Raw genomic sequence first — 8,769 nt, 5'->3', positions numbered from 1 at the left:
ACATCTTTGTTCCTAAATATTTCTCTAAATTATTTCATCGTGGTGCTTTTCTTCATAACAGAGAATGAAAACATCCCAAGAGGAGGTGAGAGTGCGTCTTTCAGGAAGTTGGGTGGAGGGGGGGCCCCCCTGGGAGGAGGGCAGAAATGTCAGGGTTCATAGAGGTCAAGAGTTTGTGTGCACTTCTTTCTCTTGTGTGCTCATACTATTACAGTTTCAGACTATAGTTGACTTCGTGGAATAAGAAATCATGCAAAAATCCATGTGATTCACACTTCCATTGTTTTCTCTTTGGCTTGATTTTATTTGGCAATTGGCCAAAGCCTTCGTTGCCTGGAATATTACTGTGTGTATTGATAAGCTCCACAGGCTGCCCAGCCCTTTTCTATCACAGCAGGGGAAGGCGGGAAGCTAAAATTGACATTTCCCAGGCCTCCAAGTACTTAGGCTTCAGGATGTGGTTTGGAAGCTGCCAGTCAGACGCGCTCCTGGTAGAATGGGGTTTGGAATGAACCAGGAGGCAGTGGGGGAGAAAAGGAGAAAGGAGGCATCCATTTTGCTTTACAAATAAGGCTTAAGTTCCATCTGCACCCCCTCCCCTATCCTGGTTCCCATCGCACCCCAACCCTGGAGGGAACCAATGTTATCAGTCTGCTGTGCATCCTTCCCTCCCCATTTCCGTCCTTTTTCCAAATATACCTATATACATACATACATATACTCTATTTTTGTTTTGATTCTCCATTTTTTTATTGTGATAAAATATGCATATTGTAAAATGTACCATCTTAACTATTTTTAAGTGTACTGTTCAGCGGTATTAAATACATTCATAGTGTGCACCCATCACCACCATCCATCTCCAGCACTCTTTCCTTCTTCACAAACTGGAACTCCATATCTATTAAACATTAACTCCCCACTCTCCACAGTCCCTGGCAACCACCATTCTACTTTCCATCTCTGTGATTTGAACTATTCTAAATACCTCATATAAGAGGAACCATACGTGTTTGTCTTCTTTTGGCTGACTTATTTCACTTAGCATAATGTGCTGAAGGTTCATCCACGTTATAGCATGTGTCAGAATTTCCTTCGTTTTTTTTTTGATAAATTTATTTTATTTATTTATTTTTGGCTGCGTTGGGTCTTCGTTGCTGCGCGGGCTTTCTCTAGTTGTGGTGAGCGGGGGCTACTGTTCCTTGTAGTGTGCAGGATTCTCATTGCGGTGGCTTCTCTTATCGCAGAGCCCGGACTCTAGGCACGCGGGCTTCAGTAGTTGTGGCACGTGAGCTCAGTAGTTGTGGCACACGGGCTTAGCTGCTCTGCGGCACGTGGGATCTTCCCGGACCAGGGCTCAAACCCATGTCCCCTGCATTGGCAGGCGGATTCTTAACCATTCTGAGCCACCAGGGAAGCCCTCCTTCCTTTTTAAGGATGAATAATATTCCTTTGTATTTATATACCACATTTTGCTTCTCCATTGCTTGGGTTGCTTCCATGTTTTAGCTATTGTGAATAATGCTGCTATGAACATGGGTGTACAAAACTCTTCAAGACCCTGCTTGTAGGGTATCAATGAGCTGAGGCCTGTAATGCTTATCACAGTCTCTGGCATATTGTCAGTAACGTATGGTGGCCCTTACTATTCCTACCCTACCCCTCTAAGCTCATCTGTAGATGGGGTCATTCTATTACAGTCCTGTGGGATTGAGATCATTTTGTTACTACTGCAGGTTGTGTCCACTTTTCAGAGATGCCAACACACTCTGTGCTGCATTTCTAAATGACATTTTGAAAGAAGCCCATAGTACTGTGGGCTCCTGTCTCATAAGACCACTTGATGCTTTTAATTTAATATACTGAATATGTGCATGAGTCATGCTAAATTTTCCCTGAAAGAACCACTTCTCCATGTATCTGCAGATACCTACGCTTTTCAACGTTTTTGCATGTAAGAGACTAAAATTAAGTTAATGTCGTCAAAATGGCCATTTTCAAATGAAGTGAATTGTGCTCGTTAGCATGTTCTGTTTCAGGAAAAGGAATATCTGAAGGAATATCTGGTTCCATTTTAAAAGAGGCTTTTTGAGTAACTCAGGCTATCATGGAATGGAGAGAGAATGTGATTGGGAGTCGGGAGCCCCACTGACCCTTGCCCATTATTAGCAGTGAAAGACCCTTAATATTTCTTATATTTATATTTACCTCATAAGGTTGTTAAGAAGATTTAACAAGATGACGTACGGAAGTACTGCGCACACAGCCATCCTTAAATACTGTTCATTCTTGTCTTCCTTCTAGTGGTATTCTGAATTCACCATCTATTTCTCGAGTACCAGCTCTGTGACAGCAGGCACTTTTATAGGCTGCGGGGTAAAGGGACACGTCAGAGAGCCAGTCCCACCTTCAGAGGGTTTTAAAAAATTTATTTATTTATTGGCCTCACCATGCGGCATATGGGATCTTAGTTCCCCGACCAGAGATCTAACCCGTGCCTCCTGCAATGGAAGCAGGGAGCCCTAACCACTGGACCACCAGGGAATTTTCCAGAGCGTTTTTAAACTAATGAGAAAGGCCATGGCTAAGTGAACTTAAGAGAATAATAAGTGCAATAATAATATTACAGCTAGGATCCACATGTCCCAGCAGAGGAAATAAGAGGGGCCTTCACAGAGGTGCTGCTTTAGCTGGGTCTTGAAGCATGAGAACGAGTTCACCAGGCAGGTAAGAAGGATAGGTGTTAACAAAGCAAAGACAGAAAGAGCATGGAGTGTGCTAAAACTGCTGAGTACTTTTCTTTCTTCTAGAGAATGCCTGGCCCAGAATTCTCACAGTCTCTCCTTTGGCTGGCATCTGTTCAAATCTCTGGGCATTGCATTCAATAGAAAAGCCAAGAAATATTAATGCCCATCACAGTCTGGAGCTTGGAGCTCCATACATGAGCCCAGGCCTTCACGTCTACCTGGAAAAGGCTTAGCTCGTCCTTTTCTTTTACCTTTTCACGGAGAGAACTAAGTAAATCACCATGGTGCTGTCTGGCAGTCCTGCCTGTCACTATTGATCATGAGAGATTTTTCTCTCTGGAATCAGATCATTTCATCTCATTTCTAAAAGTGGTGTTCAGGTGTTGGGTGGGTGGATGCTTCTAATAATAAGAAATGATCAATGATTCTTCCAGCAAATATAGGAGGAAGTCACCCAGTGGACAGAAAAGTCTGTTCCTCCAGGTCCATTTAATAAAGAAAATTCCAGAGCATGAATCAATTTGTCATTCAAAGTGGCCATTCCCAAATATAGTTATGTCCCTAACTTACGTCCCTATACTCTTGTATAAACCTCTGGCATCTGCCAGCTGCTGCTACTGAGACAGGAATGTTTATATCCAGGCAGAAGGACAAAAACATGATAGAAAATGAACAGGCTGAAACCAGTAAGAAATACTGGAAGGAAAAAAAAAGCACAATCAACGTCTGCTGTATATTTTAAAAGAAATTCCAGTCCAGTTGTAGCTGAGAGATGACTCATCCTGTTCACAGAAGCACCAAGAGGAATGAAGCAGGAGGGATGAACAAAAACAAGATTCTGTTATACATAATTCTCATTTTCATGCAAAGAGCTCTTCAAACAGCTCATGAAATTAGCAAGCAATTTAACTACCTCATTATTTAGAGTGTCAGGCAAAGTGCACGAGATTTTTCTAGATAAGGATTATGACAGCTGGTCAGTAAGAAGACTGTCATAGACCATATCCTGCTATCCAGAACACCAGGGAAGTGTCAAAGCTCCTTAAAAAGATTGGGACGAGCAATGCATACAAATCCTTCGGTTGCAACAGCGACCACTCGAATGACCTCGGAGAAGGGGGACTAGGGAGTTATCAGTGATTCTCAAACTTGGCTACACGTTCACCTCACCTGAGGAGTTTTTAAAACTACTGAGATCTGGCTCTCACTCAAGTGATTTTCATGTATTCAGTGTGGGGTGTGACTTAGGAATCAGGATTTTTTTAAACTCCCCAGGTAATTCTAATACACAGCAGTGTTTGAGAACCACTCATAGAAATATATAACAACCGGAACTGGAACAGAAATGCCAGGAAGCAAAACAATCAAGGCTACCGCATTGCACAGCTTCAGGGAGCATCAGTCACCAGGCGTTCTGTGTGAGTGGCGCCCCCTAGAGCGCAACTCCAGATGTGTAAGCCTGCGGTGTATTGACAGTCGCTCCATCCCTTTCCTTGGGGGGACAAACAGATTGTTACTCAAGTCTTGGAACGCTGCATCGTGCTCTTTCACTATAGCTATGTTCCTAATCACCCAAGTCTCTCCATTTCCCAATCTCAAATCCCTAAGAAAGGAATTTAATGTATCCAGCTCAGCTTTTAAAGACACATGACAAAAATCACTTGCTTCTGACCACCCCCATTCCATCATGAGTGGGGAAACATGTGTTGCTGGCCATTAAGGGACCAGAGCTCTGGGCATGGCATCTTCCCTCAGGAAGTGTGAGTAGGAAGGTGATGACAGGTATCAAATACAATGAGCTTGGTAGAGGCTGACAGACTTCATTAACAGCTTGAAACTTGGGTGACTGTAGAATTAACTGACCAAATTAGGAAACTTTGAGAGTGAAAGAGTGCTGTTAATAACACTTGACAGGAGGTATAAACTGGAACAGTTCCAGGCAGAGTGGCACATATGGCCACCCTACTTTGGTTTAACTTTTGATAGAAAAGGGGGAAAAAAGACCTAGATAAAATTTCAGGGTGTGGATATGGAAAGTAATCTTGTGTTATAGATATAGTCGGAAGAACCATAGTGAAGACGAGGATGTGAATAAATATACTCAGGGAACTTCTCCTATATAGGGTAGAAATTCCTGGAGATGAGGGTCCCCTCATTGTGGCAGTTCTAGATATGCAAATTGCCCACCTAAAGTGTAGTAGTTTCCTAATTAACAAATTACCACAAACTTGATGGCTTAAAACAATAGGAATTGATTCTGTCACAGTTCTGGAGGCTAGAAGCCCAAAATCAAAGCACCCCTAGGCTCTAGTGTTGAAGACTCTAGGGGAGAATCGTTCCTTGCTTCTTGCAGCTTCTAGTGGCTCCAGACAGTCTTTGGCTTGTGGCTGCATAACTCCAAAATTTGCTTCTGCCTTCACATGGCCTTCCCCTCTTTTCTGTCCGTGTCGTGTCCTCTTCTGTCTCTTATAAAGACACTTGTCATTGGATTTAGGACCCACCCTGCTAATTCAGTATATCTCATTTTGACGTCCTTAATTTAATTACATCGGCAAAGACCCTTTTTCCAAATAAGGTCACGTTCACAGGCTCCAGATGGACCTTTCTTTTGGGGAGCCACCATTCAATCCACCACAGCAAGTATGGACCTCAGAGTCAACGTCACTTAAAACAATATGGCCTGAAGATGAGGGAGTGCTCAAGAATCCATTTTCAGGCACCATATGTCAGATTCTATGTTGCAAGTAGTAGGAAACCCATCTAAAATTGGCCTAAACAGTAAAGCAAAGTCACGGGCTCATGAAAAATCAGGACAGAGGGCTAGCTTCAGGTGAGGCTTGAATCAGCAGCTCAATCATGTTTCATTCCAAGCCTCCAGTTTGCCCTCTGAAGAGTTGCTTCCTCATAAAGCTAGCTTTTTACTTGTGGTCCAACAATGGCAGCCTGTAGCTCCTGGGGCTGCAACTATTCTTGTCCAGGATCTCCAGGAAAGGAGAGTCCACTTTTCAATAATGCAAACTGAATCACTGGAATTAAACCTTTTTGGCTTTCATTGGTCTGACTTGGCTTAAGGTGATGGGATACTCTGATTGGCTTAAGTCAATTGGGACTCACCTCTAAAGTTGGGATGGGGTCAATCCAACCCAAACATCATAGCTGAGACTTAAGATACTGTTAATAAGAAGGAAAGTAATGAAGATGCTGGAGACGAAACCAGCATCACAGAACCATTACAGGTATCAAATAACGAAAATGAGAAGCTAATATTTTCTGAGTGCTTATCACGTGCCATGCACTACACGTGAATTAGATCATATGTTTGCAACAGCTATAAGAGATACTATAATGATCCCCATTTTACAGATCAGGAGACAAAGACATGAGGTGTTAAGTAGCTTACTCACAGTCACACAGCTAATAAGTGTATTATTCTGAAGGCACCGAGAACTGTCACGATTAAAATTTATCTTAGAGATATCATTCTGGCAGTACCATGGAGAAAGAATTGGAAGGACAAGAGGGGCTGCTGGGAGCCCAGTAGTCCATATAAGCAGTGATGAGGACCTGAACCAGTGCATGGCAGCAAGGAAAGGGAGAAGTAACCAGTGTGAGAAATACCAAGGAAGTAGAATCAGTGGACTTGGTAACTGCATGTGAAGGGACAGTATAGGAATCATTGATGAGCCCCAGGTCTCCAACTTGAATGAGTCAGCTAATTCACTGACATTAACTGAAATTGAATAATATTATAGCTTATATTTATAGAGGGCTTACTTTGTACCAAGCACTTCAAAGGACTTGCTCATTTAATCTTTGCAACATTCTTCTAATGCTAATGACAAACAACCACAAAATCTCAGTAGCACTCATCAATGAGCATTTATTTAGCCAATGTGCGTCTGTGAGTAGGAGACAGAGGTCAGCTAAGGCACAGCTGAGGAAGTTTGGCTCTGCCTCACCTGTCTCTCATCCTCCTCTTGGGACCAGCAGGTGAAAGAGACCTCTTTCACCAGATAACAACACTTATTGCAAAGATGTATCTGAACTAAGGTAGTGTGATATTGGCTTAGGGACAGATAAATAAACCAAGGGAATTTTTCCCAAAAAAGAGTTGGTGAGGGCATGAAGAAATGGAAACTTGGGGGCTTCCCTGGCGGCGCAGTGGTTGAAAGTCTGCCTGCCAATGCAAGAGACACGGGTTCGAGCCCTGGTCTGGGAAGATCCCACATGCCCCGAAGCAACTAGGCCCGTGAGCCACAACTACTGAGCCTGCGCGTCTGGAGCCTGTGCTCCGCAACAAGAGAGGCCGCGATAGTGAGAGGCCCGCGCACTGCGATGAAGAGTGGCCCCCACTTGCCGCAACTAGAGAAAGCCCTCGCACAGAAACGAAGACCCAACACAGCCAAAAATAAATAAATAAATAAATTAATTAATTAAAAAATAAAAAAGAAATGGAAACTTTGTTATTGTGATTGGCACTGTAAATCAATACAACCATTTTAGAGAACGATATGGCAATATCTAGTAAATTTAAAGGTGTCTGTAATCTGTGACCCACCAATTCCTCTCTTGAGTGGAAAGAGCAGAATGCTAGTATATGGAAACCTGATATATGACAGAGGTGTCATTAAGAATCATTGAAGAAAGCATGGACTCTTTGATAAGTAGCACTAGTACATTACACATAAAACGTTGAAATTAGATCCCTATCATACACACAAAAATAGATTTCAAGTGGATAAAAGATCTAAAATTATCTTTTTGAGAATGTCTTATGAACTTGGGATGGAAAAGGACTTCTTACAAAGTCACAAATCATTAAGGGAAAGATTGATATATTCAGATATTAAAATTAAAAACCTCTGTTCAACAACCTAGCCAAGCATCGTAGCTAACACTGCCTTTAACTGACAATCATTTGGTTTCCAGAATATATCTAGAACTTTCATAAATCTATTAAAAAATGCAAACTACATAGTACTGAAACAGGCAAAAGATATTAAAGAGAAAACCTTTTTGATACTTGAATTGCCAATATGCAGATGAAAGTTTTCTCAACTGTGCTAGAAATTAAGGAAAAACAAATTAAAATCACAATGAGATATTTCACCCCCATCAGTTTGGTGAAGATTCAAAAGTCTGACATTATCAAAGGTTGGCAAGGAGAAAAAAATGTCAATGTCATGGAATATATATATATTTTTTAAGCTGGGGAATTTTTCTAGATTAAAGGGGATTAAAGGAGACTAAAGATACATGACAATTAAATATGATATGCAATCCCTGATTAGATTCTGGACTGGAGGAAAAATTATAAAGAGCATTATTAGTTCAATGGGGAAATTTGAATCTGGACTATATGATAGGTAATAGAATCATATCAGTGTTTAATTTCCTGAGTGTAATAATTGCAGTATGTTATGCAGGAGAATGTCCTTGTTCTAGGACATATACATTTTTTTTAAATTAATTAATTTATTTTTGGCTGCGTTGGGTCTTCGTTGCTGCACGCGGATTTTCTTTTTATTTGCGGCAATCTTCGTTGCGGTGCGCGGGCTTCTCATTGCAGTGGCTTCTCTTGTTGTGGAGTACGGGCTCTAGGCGCACGGACTCAGTAGTTGTGGCTCATGGGCTTAGTTGCTCCACGGCATGTGGGATCTTCCCGGACCAGGGCTTGAACCCGTGTCCCCTGCATTGGCAGGCAGATTCTTAACCACTGCGCCACCAGGGAAGCCCCTATACATATATTTTTAAAAATTTTATTTGTATTTATTATATATATATATATTTATGTATGTATACACATATTTCAATATAAGTATCCATGTGGAAATATGGAAAACAAAAGGCCAAGAAATTTTGAAGCAAGAGAAAGGGAAAGCAAATGTAGGAAAATGTTAATAATTGTTGAAATGAAGTATATACATGTGTTCATTGCACCGTTTTGGCAACTTTTTCTGTAAATTTGAAAATTTTTCCATATAGAGGAGTCATGGACATGAAAAAATGGAAACTTTGTCAT

This window comes from Balaenoptera physalus (genome assembly GCF_965194825.1).
Source record: "Balaenoptera physalus genome assembly, chromosome: 18".
NCBI classification, from domain to species: domain Eukaryota; kingdom Metazoa; phylum Chordata; class Mammalia; order Artiodactyla; family Balaenopteridae; genus Balaenoptera; species Balaenoptera physalus.
The sequence above is the reverse complement of the archived record's forward strand: the minus strand, read 5'-3'. Positions refer to the sequence as shown.